The sequence below is a fragment of the Theropithecus gelada genome, chromosome 20 (genome assembly GCF_003255815.1).
Source record: "Theropithecus gelada isolate Dixy chromosome 20, Tgel_1.0, whole genome shotgun sequence".
Classification (NCBI taxonomy): domain Eukaryota; kingdom Metazoa; phylum Chordata; class Mammalia; order Primates; family Cercopithecidae; genus Theropithecus; species Theropithecus gelada.
In genome coordinates, this window is record NC_037688.1 from 19663603 (window position 1) to 19683877 (window position 20275).

A 20275-nucleotide genomic window follows, 5' to 3' on the forward strand; every position below is an offset into this window, starting at 1 on the left:
TGTAGGTCATAAACTGCCATCAGTTTCAATAGATAGCATCTTCAAAAATGGATGCTGATGAAGAGTTAATTGGACAATCCATCACATTTATTGGACAGCTTATGATAATTAGCAGTTGCCACGAAATATCATATAAAACAATGAATTCAAGCCCAAAGCAGGATGGCACTAGGCAACATGTTACGTATGTCCATTCAAATAAAATATGTATTTTGTTAAACTTTCATTTGACTGTACTGAATTTATGGGATTTCATTTTGTTGGTGGCGGTGGTTGTTTTGTTTTGTTTTGTTTTCATTTTAAGTGTGTATTTAGGTTTTCTATTAATCTCAGTCCATAGAAATTGGATAGTTGTTGATTCCATGGTTGTTTTTAAATAGTTGTTTATTCTATAGTTAATGTTTTTTAAAAGTTAGAATCTATATTTTAACATATTTAAACACTACAGTCTACTAAATTAAGAATTTCAAACGGACATATTAGTAGTTCTTTTATCAAGCAAACTCATTCAGATAAGAAAATACGTGAGATGTGTGGTGTCTAGAGCAAACTGCTTCTCAGGACCACTAAGTATCAGGGTAGTATCAAGACAAAGAAAAGAAATTATTTTCTCATGACATTTATTAATACCTTTTTTATACACCAAGATTAGTTTCCTGGCTATGGAATGCTGGACCCAATAATCTTTACGTTTTAAAGACTACAAGGCAGACTTAGAAAGATTGGCCCATAAATAAGCAGTGATGCACTAAAACAGGATAGGATGGAGGCCCAAAGAAAGATGTATGCAATTGCATTTCAGGAAGAAAGACTGAAGAAGGCCTTCATGATTGAGTGAATGGCTTAGGAAGTGCACATGAAATCTCTCTATTCACTGATACTCATTAAACTCAAATTTGAAGCATGGTCCATGCCAGTTAACACTGAGCATATTTCTTATACATGTTCTTTATAGATACTTATTATATGACAAAAAATAAGACTATGCCGTTATAAGAAAATAAAAAAGTAAATTTTCCATAATCCTCCACTATAATTTTGCAGTTAACATTTTAGTAGAGTTCATTGAAAACATTTTATATGTATGTATATGAATATGCATCTACCAATTTATATCTATACCTACCTATAAAGATGGCAAGATAAATAACCTATACAGCAAGTTACTAGTTAGATAGTTGGATAGGTATAGATAGATATATGAACGGATTTTTCCTTCTCCTTTTAGCTATTTCTTTTTCACTAGAGAAGGTATGCATATCATTTATACTAGATTCAAAGGCCATTGTAAAAAGACCTTCTTGTTAAATCCTGCCCGCCAAAGAAAAGCATAATTAAAAGATTTGGAATAATAGTTAAAATGATTTAATTTTATTGACAATTGTGTATTGAGAAATCATTTGAAAAAAATTATAATAAAATGACATAATAACTGCCCATTTAGTAATGACTTAACTACAAATAAAAACTAAGACACTGACTTGTACCTATACACTAGGTATCTACAAATCACTCCCATCCCCAATCCCCAGGATACTGGAGAAATTCAGAGAGAATTTAAGAACTGAGAGACAGGTGAATTAACAGTGCTTTCAACAAAATCCTGAACATGAGGATGTGTTTACTGCAAAGTGTTTAAATGTGTTGTATTATGGAAAGAAGACCAAAAGCCGTTTTCCTGGGGAATAATGATGGTTGATTCAACCAATGATATTCCAAGTTTAACTGTAAAATAACTAAACAGACATGTGTTTTGCTTCAGATATCATGTACACTCTGACTCTTAAAAGAGCTAAAAAATGTCCAGAGGATTAATTATCACTTTCTGCATTATATTCATAAATAAACTTTGCAGGCATTTCTGGTTCTAGTAATTTTATTATCTCACTGCCGATATTTCACACATCCATGCGTCAACCAATTTCCCAGAGGCCACAGTAAACAAGAATCAGTCTAATCACTGATACTCATGAATCCCAAATCAGAAACACATTCCATGGCTATTTGGTTGCTGTCCAGTAATTGCCTAGAATTTCTAGCCCCAAGGAAGCAATGGGAGCAACAACAGGGTATTTGGAAGTTGGCATAAAAAAAAAATGTTGCTGTTTGTTAATCCCTTATTCAGATACGTGTCATGCAGAACTCAGATTTGGAGCAAATTATATCTCTATTACTTATGTATTGCTGTTTCTGGGATAATTAGTAAATTCACTGAGCCTCAATTTATTTGCTGGTGAAATAAGAATTATTTATATCCCAGAAACAGTTGTGAAGACTAAAAACAAAGCTTAAATCAATCTCTGGCACTTAGTATGTACTAAAAATAGGCTCATCATCATCGTCATCATCTTCATCTCTCATGAAATGATGTATTAATAAACTTCCCTATTTAGAAGGTAGCAAAGAATGCCCCTTCCTTAGCAATTTATAAATGGCAGAAAACTTAAAAAAAAAGAAGTGTGTTATTTAACTCCTATAACTCTAACAAAGGCAGAGATATTTTTCTCATTTTTTAAAGTTCCAGCTCATGACAGACTTTATGGGGTGAGTCACAGGAATTTATAAAATAGTCTATAAATACAGCCCTTTAGTGAGATCAGAGGTAGGAATGTCATAATATTACCAGATTACACAATAGAAGGAACTTGATGGGAAATAAATGACTTGGTTTAAAATTCACTTTAAAGTCTACCTCAACTATTTTGGAAAACTCCTACTGCTTCTATAGAAATTTCACACATTTTATTGCCTAGTAGACTTTATGATAACAGCTCCCAAGAATGACTAAACAGCACAAAAATTCTGACTCAACGTTTTGGTCAACAAGCATCCATGAAACACCAAATTTGTACCAAGCACAGTGCTAGATTCCTTTTCCTTCTCCCACCCTTCTTTTCTTGGTTTCTTATATAATGAATAACAGAAAAATAAAACTCTTAGAGACTAGGACATTTTAGGTAACACAACTGTTAAAACAGCGGAACCAGAATGAATACTCACATCTGAGTCATTGTGAAGTCCATGTATATACCAACCACATAAAGGGCTTATCTTATTCATGCATAAAATGGGGATAGTAATAGTCCCTGGCTAACAAGATTGCTGTGAAGATCACATGAGATGATAGGTGTGGCACACTTCACCAACATGTGTGTGCTGACACTGTGACACAGTGTGAAGGGCTCTCATATCATTTGTATCATGGTGACATCCTTGAATGCCTACACATGTACTCAATTTTCTGAACTCCAAACTGAGACACAACATTCTATTATTTGAATGTTTGTGTGCTTCCCAAAATACGTATGTTGAATCCTAACTCCCAAGGTGATCGCGTTAGAAGGTGGGCCTTTCAGGAGGTGATTAGGATGTGAAGCCCTCACAAATGAAATTAGTTCCCTTATAAAAAAGACCCCAGGGATCTAGCAAGCCCCCTTCCTCCATTGTGAGGACACAGTGAGAAGTTGATTGTCTGCAACCCAGAAGCGGGCCCTTACCAGAATCCGATCACACTGGCATGCTAATCTTGGACTTCCCAACCTTCAGAATTTCGATTAATTCATTTCTTTGTTTTAACTTTATTTTAAGTTCAGAGTTACATGTGCAGGATGTGCAGGTTTGTTACATAGGTAAACGTGTGTCATGGGGGTTTATTGTACAGATTATTTCACCAGCCAGGTCTTAAGCCTAGTATCCATTGGTTATTTTTTCTGATCCTCTCCCTCTTCCCTCTAGCCAGCCCCAGTGTTCCGCTTTATGTGTCCATATGTCTCATCATTTAGTTCCCTGTTATAAGTGAGAACATGTGGTATTTGGATTTATGTTCCTGAATTAGTTTGCTAAGGATAATGGCCTCCAGCTCCATCCATGTCTCTGCAAAGGACATGATCTCATTCTTTTTTATGGCTACATAGTATTCCATGGTAGATGTGTGCCACATTTTCCTTATCCAGTCTATTGTTGATGGGCATTTCAGGTGATTCCATCTCTTTGGTATTGTGAATAGTGCTGCAATTAACCTATGCATGCATGTGTCTTTATAACAGAATGATTTATATTCTTTTGGGTATATACCCAGTAATGGAATGGCTGGGTCAAATGCTATTTCTGTCTCTAGGTAACTGAGGAATCACCACACTGCCTTCCACAATGGTTGAATTAATTCATATTCCCACCAACAGAAGAAATTATTTTCTATATGGTTTATAAGCCATCCAGTCTATTTTGTATTTTGCATATTGTATAGAAGCCCAAATGGACTATAAAACAGAGTATAACAAGTGATTATTTTTCTCGTTTTGGAATATACTGATTTGAACATATCTTAGACATCTAATATTAAAATACAATGTCCAAGTAAAGATGATTTACTGAATAAGATGATAAGAATTTAGACCTTCCCTGAAAGCCAAAGAATAAAAGCTTCCATCTCCCAAGTTCTTTATAGGCCTACAGATAAACTTTAAATCCACCTTCATTTTCTCACAAACTCTGCTCTGCTGCTTGAAGACATGACCTGGATTTCTGTGTGTTTCTTTAGGCTGCCAGGAGAGTCTTAGTCCATAGGCTGCTCACATACTCATAGTCTCCTCACAAAAAAAACACGGGTCCTCAGTCTGTTAGCCTGAGTTCTCATCTTAGTCTCATTACTAGCATATATGTGATTTAATCTTGTTATTACTGATCCCTCATCTGTAAAATGGGGATTATAACATGATTTATGAACTTTAAATGAGGTAATGCTTATAAAATACTTATTACAGGTCTGACACTAAAACAAAAGCTCAATAAACATGTATTTTGAAAGCTTTAGTGTTAGCATTATTTATAAGGAAAAGACAGTAAGATTTCTATTGATGATTCCCTGACTTTTTCTAAGGTCCAAGGCAGCTTTTCTTTCACTCTTTATTTCTCTGTCCTTAAAGAAGTTCATCTTGGTCTTAATGTTAGTGGAAGCAGGAAAATAGAGGAATTTGGGTTAAGTGATGGAAGATGAAGTTGGGAAGGGAGAATAAATAGGAACCAATCTCTGCATTTCTGGTACCAGTATTTTTTTTCCACCAACTTTTCTAACCAAAATCTCTGTCCTTGAACTGATCATTGAAGATTCAAAGGTTTATTAGGTTGATTTTTGTATTCATATTGAGTAGTCTATAAGCCTTTAATCTTAGTTATAAGATTAATCACAAAATCAGAAAGGATGCCATTTTTGGAATGCTCTCAGCAAATGCTGTCCCAATCACCTTCCTCCCCACCCCCATGCCACAGCTATGCCAACCCCATCTCTAGCTGCAAAGATTCAGTCTGCTTTTTTCTGGTCCTCACAGCTGCCACCATACACTCCACCATTTTAATTACTCCCCTCTCTTCCTACTCATTTCACTGTGTGATAAAACTGTAGCATCAATAAAGGACAACACTTCATTATAAAACTCTGATATAGGCCCTTTCTTTAAGCCAAGTCACAGAAAATACTTAAAAAAAAAGAGTGGGTTAAAAATAACAACTCTAGGGTAATGGCTTAAATTTCAGAATTCAAGGTATCTGTATCATGTAATTTCTCAGGCATCATGATTTGGGGTGGAAACCTCAGAAGCAGACCCTCAAGCCACTTTGTTTTCCTGTGACTCTCAGCATCCTTCTGAGTGGCACCACATAAAATGGAATAAAACAACCTGAGAAGCCAGAGAGTCTTCAGTGGAATCTAACCTGGGGGAATAACATTGAAACTCTCAGGTTGGTGCAAAGCTAACTGTGGTTTTTGCCATCTCTTAATCTCAGATGTTCATCTATAAATAGGAGAAAATGTCTACTTCACAAGGATTGCTTTGCAGTAAATGAGTTGATAAATGATTCACATTAGATACAAAAATAAATACATATAAATGATGAGCCAATTCTTTAATCTGTAAGAGTTCTCTTAAAGTCCAAATTGACTGTGGAGATGAATATCAAAAAATGAAAAGAAATAAATAAGAACTACTAGTCACATGTTTTAGTAGCTTTGGGAAAGACAGGATTCTTTATGTGACACTAGAAAAGTATTTCCAAATTCTTCGTGGTGTTTGTCTATACCAGAGTTTACTATTTTCAAAATATCTGTTACTATAGGTATCTCCATAGAGCATAGACTTAAAGAGATGAGAAGCTATATTAGTTTTCCTTGCTTACATCTTACCTACAGGAGCCTTTTATACCTGGCCCTAGAGTTTGCTGGTTGACCCTTTCTTAAGAATTTTCTCTCCCATGTTTGTATAAACATTTGCCTGACCTTTGCTCTTTAAGCACAAAGAAAGAATGTTTGATTCATATAGCGTCACATAATTATTGAAGTTACTCAAAAAAGGCTTGCTAGAAGGATGTATTATTAAGCATGGAATATTATTTTGTGTGAAATATGGTACTAAAAATATGAGGAAAAGGAATAGATGGGAGAGAAAAAGAGAAATAAAAAAGGGAATAGATCAGAGAGAAAAAGAGAAAGAAAAACATTAATTTGGATCCTACTTTTCATATTGAAAAGCGCAATGAGTTTTATTTTAGGTTTAAAAAAAATCTAGTATTTTTATCTTTAGAATTGAAGTTTCTGTTCTAATTTCTTGAGAATTGTGCATGTATTGGATTTGCTGCTCATTTGCAGAATTATTTGAAATGCTTTCGACAGAAGAGCTAGTTTTGAGAAGAATAGCATGCACATTGGAGAGTCATCTTCCTGCCACAGTAAGAAGAAACTTCTCATTAACACAATGGGAGGTGGCATGTGAGAAAATGGCCTCCTTGGGTCATGTTAATATCAATTCTAACGAAGGAAGTTTTAGAAATAGACAGTCCCTTTCTACTGCAATAGATACAGTTTAGAAACTGCATTGTCCTTGATAACCAATATTCACAAGAGCCTTATTTAAACCTTCTCATTTTTAATCCAACAAGTATCCAGATTGGCTTTTAATATCACCATTCCTCTAATCCACAGTAGTATTTCTTGGAAGTAAATGCTAAGAAATTGATCTCTTTACTTTGTGGAATTGAGGATAAAAATTCAAGAAAATTCCTAATGGCTTAGCACCTGGTTCAAAGACGGTAATTTAATACACAGCACACTAACCACAGACACAAGTTGATGTCACCAGTTCATTCAATTCAGAGTAGCTTGCAGAGATCAACAGTAAATTTAAGAAAATACACCGGTGTAGTGGTTGGCAATAAGTCAAAATGGCCAACTGAATATTATTGCCTTGGGGAAATAACATACTTCTGCATTGCTGCTACTGTTGATATTAAATAGAAACTTTCACCAGAGTAATACATTTCCTCAATTATCACAGCCCAGCTGCATACATTTCATACTGATATTTGGCACAAAAATTCCACCTCTTTGTGTGTGTGTGTGTGGACTTACATTAGATTTTTTGTTGTTAACATATATTTATTTAAAGCATCTCCTACCTCCTTTCAGTCAACCCATACCCAATGCTACATATCCACACAAAGCCTCCATCTCCCACTCTATTACTTTTGTTTTTTTGTAATAAAAACATCAATCTGTGACAATATACACGCAGAACACTTCCAACATTTTCAGAACAGAGTTTCAAATGTCGTGGATCTTTCATTTTTACTCCCTGTGACTCCAGTACAACACGAACAAACTGCAATTAAGTCTGGAATGTACACAGCAGTCATACTGATTACCATAACAGATAAATGAATAATAGGTGAAAAAAGTTATTCTGAACTGCATTCTTTCTACTGCAATTTGTGTGAAACATCTGATGACTTTTCCAGGGACTAACTCTTTTGTTCCTAACTTCTGTGCTATGCCAATTTATACATCTGCACTTCAATTACCTCATCTAAAAAATGAGAACAACAGGATTGCCTTAAAAGGTTAAGGTACGCCCCAAGTGAGAGTACGCATTCAAGATTTCCTTGTACTTTAAAACGTGGCCTCACAGTGAGTGTTTATCATTACTTGTAGGTGACACTGCCAAATATCCAGATTTTTTTAAAACAACAAACATATTTGAAAGATTCTGGTGTGTGGGCTCTACATGGAGAGAGTCATGATTTTGTGATATTTCTACTTGCTATTTGCACCAACAGGATGAAGCAAATTCACTCAACATGATCAACGTATCTTGTACATTATTTAGGGTAAATATAGAAGTCTCAGATTCCAAATCTATGTCAATTCATTTCAGGTCCCATTTCTTCAGTGTGTTTGTGTTGTTTTATAGTTTGTTCCACAAACACTTTCAGAAAATAACATAATAAAACCATAATCACATGTATAATTTTATGTAACACTGGAACAAAAAAAAAAAAGAAAATGCTCCAGAGTAAATCCCACATTCAGTTTGACTCATGATCAATTTTTCAATATTTACATAATACTTTTGGAGAAATTTGAACTTTTTTTCCCCTGGAGCCGGGAAAATAATAGTGCATTACTGAGAATTCTAAATGTGATGATGTGGTAACAAAAAATGTGAAAACGGAATGCAGTTTTACACACTGTGAAAGGATTACATTGCAAATTTGATTTTTTATTTAATGTCAACAAAGTTTTAGTGACTGCCCCTTAGTGCCAACTATCATAGAACTATCATGTTTGTATGTGTGCATAATATTAAGAGGAGTGATATGATATAAACTCAGAAATGATATGATCTAAACCACAGCTGAATTGCATAGAACTTTATATGGTAGTAGAAATATGCTCTGTGTTATCCAATATGGTAACCACTAACTATATGTGGCTATTTCACCCTAGCTATCTAGCTACTGTAACTGAGAAATCAAAATTTTTATTTTATTTAAATTAATTTTCGGTAACTTCAAATTATTTTTCTGAAATTTCAATGAGCTATATTTGGCTAGTGGCCACAATATTGGGCAGCACAGGTTGAAACTGAGGTAGAAATCATCTTGGCAGCTGTGTGGAGATCAAAGGATAAGAGATGAGCAAATGAGGCTGTTATCACTATTCAAGTTAGAGATGATGGTGTTTGAGCTTAGGAAGTAAAATAAACCAGGCATAGTGATTACTTGAACATGGAAAGCAAAGGAAGTGAAGAGGTCTTGAAGAAACACTCCTATAGCATGTTTGTAACATGTTCAATTAATCTATATTGCTTTTCAAGTTAAAAATAGTTCTGTCTTCTTTTCTTTTACCCATTCCTATGTAATTATTCAAGTACAACAAATGGATCAGAAATATTCACACAAATATTAGCAAAAGATGACTAAATATTTCTAGAAATACATGGAATCTGGAAGTTCTGGTGGCTATCTGAGATTTATCTCTTGTGTGTGCTTCTCTATGACGGGAGGTTACGAGTTATGAGGATAAACTCTCTCACACCAAAGCCCTCCTGATGACCTTGATCCTCACGGCTTACCCCCAGGACACAGGAAGCCCAATCAATTTCTATGAATGTCCACAGGTCCACAATGACCCAGCAATGCCAAGGACAATCTAGAAGTGAAGAGAATCTTTCCCCTCTCTGGAATGACATCTTTTTGGAGCTGTTGATCGTGCCTGTCATACTTCTCTCCACAGGAAATAAAGTCAAGGTTGATAAACACTAATAGATAACAGAATAGAGATGATGAAGTATAGAAAAAGCATCTTACAATGTAACAGTCCAGACCATAGGACCAGATCCAGTATTGATATTTAATAATATATTTAATGCACTTATTGAATCTTTCCTAATTCTTGGCCTTTCTGCTAAATCCTGTATATTAATTTTTCATTTAATCCTTCCTATAATCTAGTGGAGTAGCCCATTATAGACTTTCTTGTCTCTCAATGTTTATAGTTGTAAAATGGGGATAACATGCATTTCCCCTGTCATAAAGTTATAAGAGAAACATGTATAATATTTCGACCATAGTATCTGTCACATAATAAACTCTTATTAAATGTTGGAAAGTTATGCAGATGGTGATATTTGATTATATAAGTGGTTTCCATTTTGGTAAAAATCATTTACAATATAGAAAAAAAAATGTTTAAGGAAAGCATGCACACCAAAATTAATTTTTAAAGTACTGTATAACTATGTCAAATTAGGTTTTGTAAAATGTCATAAATGTGTATATAATTTGAAATTTTAATTGGATATTAAGGTTCATTTAGCAAATAATAAGGAGTTTGGAAAATACTGGAAATGAACTGTTGAGCATGATATGGTCTATTAGCTCTTTTTTTTTTTTTTTTCCTTTTTCCCCAAAGACAAGGTCTCCCTCTGTCACCTAAGCTGGAGTACAGTGACACGATCCCAGCTCACTGCCATCTTCACCTGCCAGGATCAAGTGATCCTCTTGCCTCAGCCTCCTGGGTAGCTGAGATTACAGGTATGCACCACCATGCCCAGATATTTCTTTGTATGTTTTATAGATAGGGGGTTTCACCATGTTGCCTAGGCTGGTGGTCTCTCAACCTTAAAACTAGAGATGCATTTATATTCAAATGATGTGCTTGCTTATTTACACACTATATACACTATAGTAATAGGATAAACACATCATTCCAGTGTTCTGCCAGATGTAATTCTTTCTGGGGACAAAACTATTTTTTTAAAAAAATACTTATTCCTAAGTGCAATGTCTACCCACGTGGTTTCACCTGGTCTTGTACAATTAAACAAATGCAAAACCCAAGATCATGTATTTGATGTCCAATAGAGGTTAGCCAGAAATATGTCTTCTTTTGCCATTAAACAGACAATTCTCTTCACCACAGTCTATACCCTGTTCCCCTTCCATACTTGTTCTGTCCAGTTTCAGACCCTTGGCTTCGAAAGGGGCTTTAGGTATTTTCCCGTGCTTTGTGCCATTAAATGTATTTTCCATGACTTTGACCCTTTTTAAGGACTTTCATAATTTGTATTCTCCTTTACTATGAAGGTGTGAACCTCAATAGATCATCCCAAACTTGATTTGTCCCCTATTGCCTGTTTCAAAGGCACTTTGGCTAGACCCGTCCCATCCCCCAGGAAGCAGACTTCATACTTATGAGGTAAAGCTAATAAGCCTTTGATAAATGAATGAAAATGGAAGTTCTCCATTTCTACTGTGCTGTCTTCTTAAAATATGCATTACTACATTTTCCTCCGCAACATTAAGTCAAATCTGATTGTCCTTTATCAAAAGCAAAGTTGTATAATACATCATGCCAAATGAGAATGTAGAAATATAAGGAAAAATAAAGGTGTAGTTAAAATGACTCCCATAAATATTTGAACATCAGATAAGGATGTCAATCTCCCTTTGTCATGATGCAAAATAGAGGATTTATTTTGCCTTATGAGTGTAATAATATCAGATATCATGACTCAGCCTACACAAGCATCTTTGTTTCTCTCAGAATATAAGCATTATTATTAAGTTTTGTTCCCTACAGAATACAGAGGCTTCACCAATCAGAAAAAAAGCTGATTTTAAACCCTAGATCAGCACTTTCTTTTTTGTTTCTCTCTCAAGATTCTTGTGCAATTTTTACCACCTTAGATCACTAGTTTTAAAATATTTTACTAATACATGTAATTTGATTATTATTTATAACTAATAGCCAGGTCTAGTATATGACATTGATAATATTTCAGACAGCTTAACTCTCCACTATGAGGTTTGCATCTCAAAATATGTAACAAATATGTATTTATCCAAGGGAAGACATTGTAGGTTGAGAAGTGTGCCCTGTGCTATCCAATATGGTAACCACTGTGGATTTGGGAGGTAGACAGCTGGTGGTGTGAATTCAGTAAAATTACTTCATTACTACAGAGTTTCAGTGTGCATACGCATTATAGGCATGAAGAACTGCTGTGCAGATTGCCCTTCAAGGGAAGGGTGCCAGAGATGTGAAGGGTGTGGTCAAGAGATAGTCTCCCGCTACCCACTACTTAGGGTCCACCTCTGTTTCAGAAAATTCCCTTTCCAGAGGTTATCTGAAGACTAAGCAAACAGAGGTATAAAGGTCCTACCATTTTGGCATGATGTAGGACTCCTCTGACGAGCAACACTAATTCCAAAGGAACCCACCAGTCTGGGCCAAGGTTTGGCTTGGACTGAGCTGCAGTTTCATTTCACTGTCTGTCTATCATGCTCCTGCTCCTTTCCTTTCACAGGTGGTAATCCCTAGCAAACAGCTTTCATTTCAGACTCCATGTACTTTCAAACCTGTAACATATTTGTTTAATGGGAATAAGAATATGTGTAATTCAGGGAGTTAATGCTACAAATTGTAAATGAAATATATGCAAAAAGAACTGCATTAAAATGCTAAATATGCATGAACAAAGATACATAAAATATTTTTTCATATCCTTTGCTGAAAACCTAGTGTCATACAGAAGAATGCATATTTGAGTTTCATGTACACACTACAAATCTATTCAATGTCAGTTTCTTGTTTTTCCCACTTCGTTCATTTAGGCAGAGAAATGCTACTGAAATCAAAGAATACGCGAAGAGATTAAAGTGCAGAGACTAGGGTTTGGCTAAGGCGGTCGACAGCCTCGATTCCAAACCCTGTATTATAGCCATCACTGAGGACAGAAGAAGAAAAGGAACAGGTGGAAAAAACCCCACAGATTTATAATAAAACCATGAAGGAAACAAATTCCTCACTCTTAGCAGCGAAGCATCACAGTATTTATCAGGGTACCCATTGCATCCTGCATCAGGGTTACGAAAATGTCCTCAAAAGCTACGCTGAGGAAGCCAGCTTTTTCTGGCAGATTCAACATGGGTGCATGCTGTCATGGGTCCATGAGTACTAAGATTCCAAGGGCTCTAAGGCAATGATGGGAATGACAATTCTCATCAAAGGTAGCTGGATCCTAATACAAAAAAAGTTATTTGACTGCTAAAATTTTTTCAATTATTTTGAGAAGTTTATTTCAGGGAGCTTTGAGACAGAGTAAAATCCTGGAATGATATGGGAGCTGACTGTTCAAATTACTGATGGAAACCAAACCTCCATCAGTCTTGTGTAGGGGGTGACAAAGTTTTTTGTAAAGAACGTATTTTAGGTTTTGCAGTCCATAGTGTTTCTAGCACAGCAATTCAACTCTGCAGTTGTAGGGCATAAAAGGATGACGGTGACTGTGGTCCAATAAGACTTTACTAGACCGGGCACAGTGGTAGCTCACGCCTATAATCCTTACACTTTGGGAGGCCAAGGTGGGCGGATCACCTGAGGTCGGGAGTTCAAGGTCAGCCTGACCAACATGGAGAAACCCCATCTCTACTAAAAATACAAAATCAGCCGGGCATGGTGGCCCATGCCTGTAATCCCAGGTACTCGGGAAGCTGAGGCAGGAGAATCGCTTGAACCCGGCAGGTGGAGGCTGTGGTGAGCTGAGATCGAGCCATTGCACTCCAGCCTGGGCAACAAGAGCAAAACGCCATCTCAAAAAAAAAAAAAAAGACTTTACAAAAAAATAAAAGAAGTAGCAGGCCGTATTTGGCCCACAGGCTGACCCCTGGCCTAGTGTAATGGAGTCAAAGTATTCACTACAATCATGGACTTTTGTGCCTTTAGTAAGCTCTTTAGAAAGAAACACAGGTGAAGTTCCCACATGTTCTCACTCATAAGTGGGAGTTGAACAATGAGAACACATGGACACAGGGAAGACAACATCACACACCTGTGCCCGTCAAAGGGTCGGGGGCAAGGGGAGGGAGAGCACTATATAGCTAATGCATGCGGAGCTTAAAACCTAGATGATGGGTTGATGGGTGCAGCAAACCACCGTGGCACATGTATACCTATGTAACAAACCTACATGTTCTGCACATATATCCCAGAACTTAAAGTAAAATTTTAAAAAGAAAAGAAAAAAGGTGAAAATTATGCAGTCATAGGCAACACAGTCTATTGGCAGAAAGCGTCATGATATTTTCATTGCTCAGTGCACTGGAATTTAGAGGACAGATCAGGACAGGAGCCTGAGTGCCCTCTTTTACATCAGCATGGTTCTCAGCATACTTTAGATGCTGCGCAGAACAAAACACAAAGTTCCAAAATCGAAGATGCTACTTACATTCTCCCCTCAGAGGGTGCAACTCACCTGTGAAGTCCTATAGCAAAGACCCTGGAATTCAAAGTGACCTGGTCTCCCTATCTTTAGTCCCAGTAGTGATTATTAGAGCTCCATTAGGGAGTCCCTGCCCTTGGAGAAAGACTGTGTATCTATTTTTCAAATTTAAATGGCATAAATGCACTTTTATATCATAAAAAAATGTTTTGGTAAACATTGGTTTGCAGCCTCTGTATGGAAAATTTATAGGAAGATACAATTGTGAGCCAACTGCAAGTGAAGATGCTATTTAGAGCCACACATAATGAAATAAACCCCTTAGTTATGAATCAGTTATTATATTTCACTGAACTCCAACTGTTTCTTTCTCACTGCTTAATTTCATTCTAGCTTTTGTTATTATGCCTAAAGAAACCATTTTAACATTTTCTCGCATGCACGTTGAGTATCAAAAATTCCATCTACAAGTTTTCAGCTTTTTGCCTCTAATTGCTCCACTGGTTGCTCTAACTGCTTTAATAAATAATATTATCTGAGTTCTGCTAGTTCCAGAATTCTAAGGTCCCTGCATCACATATTATTTATTATTCCTCTAAGGAAAAGAAGGAGCCTTTTTTTACCCAAATAATTTCTTTATAGTCAGAGAGGAGAGAGAGAGAGAGACAGAAAATGAAGGGAGAATAAAAATGTGAGAAAACAATAAATAAAATCTACCCTTCAAATTACTACAAGGTTCTCTACGGGGTGAGATATTTTCACTTTAACATTATTGGCATCCTTGGATATCTATGAACTTCTATTCAAAATGCATTAGGAAATATTTTCCTCCATGTGACCTTAAAGCTCTACAATTCTATTTTGTTTACCATTTTCAGATAGCATGTATAAAAGACTAGTTAGATAAGACCGGGCACAGTGGTTCACGCCTGTAATTCCAGAACTTTGGGAGGCCAAGGTGGGCGGATCACGAGGTTAGGAGTTTGAGACCAGCCTGGCCAACATGGTGAAACCGCGTCTCTACTAAAAATGCAAAAATTTAGCCAGGTATGGTGGTGCATGCCTGCAGTCCCAGCTACTCAGGGGGCTGAGGCAGAAGAATTTCTTGAACCTGGGAGGCGGAGGTTGTAGTGAGCTGAGATTGTGCCACTGTACTTCAGCCTGGGTGACAGAGTGAGACTCTAGCTCAAAAAAAAAAAAAAAAGACTAGTTAGATAACTGTGAAGGGCTTTGGTTTTCTGGGGATATTCAGCCAACAAAGACAGATATTATGTCTTTCTAGAAATTTCTTTACAAAATGTAATAATTGGACAAAACGTCAGTTAAAATATAGATAAATGACTAGATGAATTAATGTAAATGAGTGAACGAATGAGTTTCTGAATATGTGACTTAATGAATTAATTATCATTAGTTGAATTAGCAGGTATAGTGAGTTTTTTGAAACAGTGTGCTGTTTTCAAATTGGGGACAACCAAATTTTTATCTGGCCATGACAGTGCAAGAATTAAATGAAACAAGTTTTAATTATTTAAAAATACTAGATTATTATACGCCATTGATAGGAATGCGAAATGGTGGAGCTGTTATGGAAAACAGTATGGAAGTTCCTCAAAAACTTAAAAACGGAATCACTATATGATTAAGAAATCTCACTTCTGAGTACTTATCCCAAAGAATCAAAACCAAGATATTAAAAAGATATTAGCACTCCTATGTTCACTGCATTTACAATAGCCAAAATGGGAAAACAACCTAAACATTCATTGATGAACGGATAAAGAAAATGTGGTATAGAGAGATATTGAAACACTATTCAGCCTTTAAAAAGAAGGAGATCCTGCAATACACAACAACATGAATGAATGTTAAGGACAGTCTACTAAGAGAAATAAGTCAGTCACGAAAAGACAAATACTACATGATTCCACTTTTATGAGGTATCTAAAATAGTCAAATCCAAAGAATCAGAGAGAAGGATTGTGGTTGCCAGACACTGGAGAAAAAGAAAATGGGGAATTGCTAATCAACAGTCATAAAATTTTAGTTATGCAAAACAAATAAGTTCTAAAGACGTGCTGTACAATGTCGTACCTATTGTTAATAATACTATACTGTGCACTTAAAACTGTTACAAGATAGTGGATCTCTTATTAAGTGCTCTTAACACACACAAACACACACATCACACACACACGCTCTTCACCAAAAATGAGAGTTACTGCAAGATTGAGGAGGGAATCAATCAAAACACCGTCTACTATCTAAATTAATTCCAAGTTTTCTACAGTATGAAATATTTTCACTTTAGCATCCTTAGATATCATGAATATAAAGAGTGTTTTCAGGAGAATTGATGATGAACAGCCACCCTGGTAACTCAGGTGAATTATAGAAATGCCAGAATACCAGTAGGAAAAAAAAAAAATGCAATGCTCCTGTGTTGAGTGGGTATTTATATTCAAGAGAGGAATTAGGACAACACAGCACTGTGGCCACAATGATTATATGCTGACCTCCTACTCTGCCTGCTGAATGGCCATCATTTCCACTTTTAACTTAAGCAGCTCATGCAGCCTCATTCAAGGTGAACACTTGGGAAACAACAGAAAGTTATTTCCTTAGAAACAATCACATCTCAAAGCCACGGTACACCCAATACACACTCGAAATAACTTTATGAGATGAGAAAATAAAATGGGCCATAGCAGATTTACATGAAAGAACTGACTTATTTTTAATACCTGTTCTGGGCTAGGAATGCTTACCTTAAATATAAATAATTTGCTGCATATAACAACTTTTCAGAGTGTCTGTCACAAAGTATGGGCTCAGTAAACACCGACTGTCATCATCGTATTCCACTTTCAAGAATCCATAATCTAGAAGAGCATGCATAGGTATAGCGGCCAATGATAAGCAGAAACTTGTATTTAACCTCTCGTCCTGCTTCTACGTGATATATCACCAAGTACAGGAAGCTTATCCTTTTTTAAGTTTCCTTCTTTATAAAACTGAAATCATACTGAGTATTTCTTGGTGTCATTTGTAAGAATTAAGTGAGATAATATATAATAGGAGCTTAGCATGGTGTCGGATTCATCAAATAAAAATAACATTGTTTTCCCCCTTACCTTGCCCATCACAATCTGGTTCACAGCCAAAGGTAATAAACCCATATCAGGTGGCTAGGCAGATGAGCAAAGATCACAGCATTTATACTCTGGTTAATTCCACAGATTTGGTTTATTTTTCTTCTTTCCTGATATTCAGTGAGGTCATTTAGAGAATGAGTAGTCAATTATTTCCATTATAATTGGTCCTACTCAGTCATCCTAAAGCTAAAGCTCATAGGCACAATTGGAGTTACAGAGATCACAAGGAAAAGAAAGGACTGTGGATTGTCAAGGCACCATCATAAGACCCAGGTGCACACCCCAGTTCCACTTCTAACTATTTGTGTGATACTGGGCAAGTTAGTTCTTTAATCCTCAGGTTTCACCTCTCTTAAATAGGTGTAACTGAGACAGCCAAATGCCTAAATAGATAAAAGGTACCTGGAGAATCTCCGACCTGCCCCACCAGTGTTTACATCAGATGCTTTTGTGCAGATGAGGAAACTGCCCAGGGCTGTGTCTGAGTATGCCTATATGTGCACTGGGGGAAGAGGGCGGAGCCACGGGCAGGGGGAGGAGCCTGGCCTCTTCACTTCCCGTGTCGTGACCCCGGGGATTCAATCTGTGAGGTGGGGAAACTTGACCTGGGGATTTGAGAAATGGTCCATTGGCCATTCTCGGTTTTAAAGAAATTTTGCAAACTATAGACATACACAATGGCCCACATTTGGCTAAGAAAATTATATTTATTAATGGGCCAATGTTGAATGCAATGGGAGGAATATCCAAAAATATTTACTTTGGCATGAATTTCCTGAAAATATAGTGAAACTATGCAATGGTTTGCTTTGCTTTTTTTTTTCTTCTTCCTCTCTCTGTTTTGCTTTGCTTTTTTTTTTCTTCTTCCTCTCTCTGTTTGCCCAATAAAATCCTCTCCTACTCACCTTTCAATGTGTCCTCGTGCCTAAATTTTCCTGGTTATGTGACAAGAACCCAGCTTTAGCTGAACTGAGGAGCAAACTCCTGCAACATGATGACTAGAGGTGTTAGAGAATGAAATCAGTATATGTAGCACAGTTCCTGACATATACTAAGCACTCACTAGTAACAACACCCATAGCAGAAGCGGGAAAAAAATTAGACTAAATGATATTAATTAGACTATTTAGCATATAACTGTCAAATAAAAAAAACAGAATTCTGCACACAGTCAGCCACCTAGGTGAATCTCTACTAAAATAAGTTTTAGGTTTTTAATTTGCTTTTAAGATGTGAAATTGATGGTGGCTTGCCTTTTATTAACTGGTAACACTACTAGCTACCACATATTTTATTTAATATTGTCACTTAATCATCTCATTAACACTGCAAGAAAGTTGATATTATCCCATACGGAGGAGAAAACTGAATTTCAGAGAATTCCAGGGACTAGTTCTCTGACTGGGAAGCAATAGTGATATGATTTCAACCTTAGTCTCCCTAAATTCAAAATATGTCATCTTTTCAATAATTTACACACCTTTATTTTACATTACTGAAAGACATGGTATTGCAGAAAGTAGCAAGGAACTAATTAATGTTCCTACAAATGAGAGGGTAAGATGATGGATTTTTCTCTATGTCACTGTTCATTTTCCCCTCGAAAGGAATATACAGACATAAACATACAGATAGAGATATAGTATTAGGTATAAGAATTCAAAAATACATGTTATTTCTAGCTTGACAATGTGCTCTAAAAAGAAATTGAACTGCATGAGAAGCTGACCAACCAACAAATAACTGCATTTTTTAGCATGGCAGATGCTGGGATAAATGCCTACTTCTTGCTGGATAGCAAATTAAGCATTATCCTAAAAGATGGATACATTCTTGTCAGTGTATAAAATAGAACAGTCCTAAAGAGAAAATAATGCATAGCTATGTGTTACGCAGTAATTCCCTGAATATCCATGTCCTCTGGTTCTGTCTAAAAAGGTTAAATGGCTCCAAATCTGTCCGCTAGACTCATAAGGAGCTACGCATTGCTCTGGCTAGTCAGGAAATTTAATTTTCTTCTGAAATTAACCAATTGTGCATAGAGAGAGGGAAGCTGCTCTCCAGATCCAACTGGGGTGGAGGTGGGGGCAGAGGACTGTAGAAATGCAGAACAGATGTTGAAAAATATGGTTTGTGATTCTTGAGTTCTCATCCCATGGAGCCAAGCCAGGTTTAATCAAAAATGTGTGGGCTCCCCCTTCTGAATGACACATCAAAGGCTGCTGTAAATGCTTTGAAACAGCATTCGTCCCTTCTTTGGGTAGAACCAGAGATGCGGAGGAACTAGCATTTGCCTGACATCTATCAGAAGCACAGATAGGCCTGTGTCATCAAATAGTGCTTTATCTGTCCATCTCTTCCTGGTCAAAACACTCTCAAATCCCCTTTAGCTTGTCTGAAAATGAAATGCTTCTAAGCTGGACAGTTATTTCTAAACAGCCTCAAGCTTCCTCTACACAAACTTTCCTACCAGTAACAGTAATAAAAGTAGCAATAGCAATAATAATAACTAGCAGCTACAATGAGAATCTTCGCTTGATTTCCTGTGAACTGGAATTAGTATCAGTAAATCTCCATTTTTACATCAGGACAATGAATAGATTATAAAATGTGCAGCCATATGTGGACAACTGTGCACCTGGATTTATAGCTAGCTCTGCCAATAAGATGCTACTTTTATTGTGGCATGAAAAGTTCCTCAAGCCTCATCTCTAGATGATTGAGATCATGTCTCTGCACAGCCAGTCCACTCCTACTGGTACCATGTATTCCGTGGTGGGAGCTTATATTATTGTGCTGATATTTGAACCCTTATTTTCCCTAAGGATCCTTGGCTTGGCAGACTCTGGAGCCCTTACATGCTCCTGGCTGACAAGAGTAGAAACCTTGTCAAATCAAGCACTAAAACTGGTTCTCTGATCAGTCTCTCAGTGGAACCGATCTCACTCACTTCCTTCACATTCTGTCTTCTGCTTGGGGATGTAAAGGATGTGGCAACAACTCCTTTTTGAGTTCCTTTCAGAGGTAATTGAGAAACATAAAAACAGGGCAGATTCATCCACTCCACAA

At 36.6% G+C, this 20275-nt stretch overlaps 1 protein-coding gene across 1 annotated transcript in view; it reads right to left on the reverse strand.

Annotated features, from left to right (window-relative positions):
- The window catches only part of CDH8 (cadherin 8), a 383028-nt gene that overhangs the window by 141464 nt on the left and 221289 nt on the right, over nucleotides 1-20275 (reverse strand). The gene's annotated exons all lie outside the window — the stretch shown is intronic.